This window comes from Carettochelys insculpta, chromosome 7, assembly GCF_033958435.1.
Source record: "Carettochelys insculpta isolate YL-2023 chromosome 7, ASM3395843v1, whole genome shotgun sequence".
Classification (NCBI taxonomy): Eukaryota; Metazoa; Chordata; order Testudines; family Carettochelyidae; genus Carettochelys; species Carettochelys insculpta.
Genome location: NC_134143.1, coordinates 25,079,626 through 25,081,737, shown reverse-complemented (window position 1 = coordinate 25,081,737; position 2,112 = coordinate 25,079,626).

Here is a 2,112-nt window from a genome sequence, read left to right as displayed (position 1 = left end):
AGCAATGGAGGAGGAACAGACAGTTCCAAGCAGTGAATGAGAGTCCTGTCAGAGTCTCCCTCTCTCTCTCTCTCTCTGCAGGAAGTGCTACTCCTGGAACTGCTCTTTTGCCCAATCCCAGATGTGTAGAAAAAAAATGTACATCCTCTGGATCCTGCTTTCTCCTTCATCCCTCGCAGCAATGGACCTTGCCTAACCTCAGCACGTGAAACACTTTAAGAACCATGCGTAGGGATGGAAACATAAATCAGTGCCTGTCCGCAATATTTCCATGAGGGGAATGCAAACTTCCATTGCCTCTCCCTCTCCTTGTTAGCCCTGTACTGAAATCACAGAGATGGCCTGTGCCCTGAAGAATTTGGAACCTTAACAAGTGGCGGAAGCAAACTAGGGTCTTTGGGGAATGGTCGGGGGCAGGAATCCAGGGAGGATGATCAGGGAACTGGAAACAGGAGAAGTTGGCAAAGAGGTAGAAGGCCCAAGAGCACCAAGAAGCAACGAGCCCCAGGGAGAGGGTCGGGGTGGTGGATGGGGTGGGGAGGGGTTGGATAGGGAGTAAGGGCTAGGCCAGGCCTGGCTGTTCAGGGCAGCACTGTCTCCCCCAGCCTCTCCTATGTGGCCATCCATACAATTTCCATGCCTGATGTGGCCCTTAGGCAAAAAATTTGCCTACCCTGATCCAAGACTATGGACAACAAGTGATTAGAACAAATGTATGGGCAAGCACCAAAGGTGAAAAGTAAGACAGGCATCCTGGTATGTTATATCAGTAAGAGATTGGCTGGCAGGAGAGCTGGGCTTTGGATGCTGCTGGCACGTGGGCCGCACAGCCAAAGAACATACAAGCTCCAGCCCTGGTGGTCAGTGAGGTCCTTGCTGCCCCAGGAATCTAGTAGCTGGGCAGAATGGTGGCCACACTCACACCCTGAGTTCCCCACCTATACCCTGCAATGCCCTGCTCTGACTTCCCGCCCATACCTCAACTCCTGCACTCTCTCACAACCCCCATCCTCAGCTTCCCCACACTCCCCCCAAATGCCATCCTCAGCTATTCCTCACCCCCCCACACATTCCATCCCATATTTAAATTTCTTACAGGTACCATCCTATCACAATCTACCTGCAATCTCTCCCAGGGGATTTGTGATAGGAGAGCATCTGTAATAAGTTTGTTACTTTCATCCTGGAGAGCACAGAACATAAGGAAACACTCCTAGTTGCCATGGGCTGTGTCTACACGTGCCCCAAACTTCGAAATGGCCATGCAAATGGCCATTTTGAAGTTTACTAATGAAGCGCTGAAATGCATATTCAGCGCTTCATTAGCATGCGGGCGGCAGCCGCGCTTCGAAATTGATGCGCCTCGCCGCCGCGCGGCGCGTCCAGACGGGGCTCCTTTTCGAAAGGACGCCGCCTACTTCGAAGTCCCCTTATTCCAATGAGCTCATGGGAATAAGGGGACTTCGAAGTAGGCGGCATCCTTTCGAAAAGGAGCCCCGTTTGGACGCGCCGCGCGGCGGCAAGGAGCATCAATTTTGAAGCGCGGCTGCCGCCCGCATGCTAATGAAGCGCTGAATATGCATTTCATATTTTTGAAAAATGTATTTAATATCTGTGCACTGAACTATTGTTTAAGCATATAATTATGTTGACCTGAGGTGCTGACTGAAAGAGGGTGGCAGCTAATAGCCTATCTGCTCTTGGGCTTGTCTACACTTTTTGTTTTTTGGTGAACCCCTCCCCCATCTTTTAAAAATAACAACAATGAAATCTTTGCCCCCACACTTTAAAGCTTGTTATTCTAATATAATAGGGCATTTAACTTGAACAAGTAACTCCACCAAAATGAATGATGTTTGCTGACTCTCTGCCTTTCAGTTTCAAACTCGATTCAGCCTGTGCTAAGCAGAGGTAATGATGACATAATTGGCCTCCATCCCATCATTGGTTTTATTTCAAAATTAAGCTCTCTCGTCCCAACACTCAACTTGTAAAACAACAAGAAGTTCCCCTAGCATCGTCCAGAGAGTGGACGTTTGGGAGTGAAAGTGAAGAAGACAGTGGTACAAACACACACATAAAGTGTGAGGAAATAGAACACCTAAAAAGTTT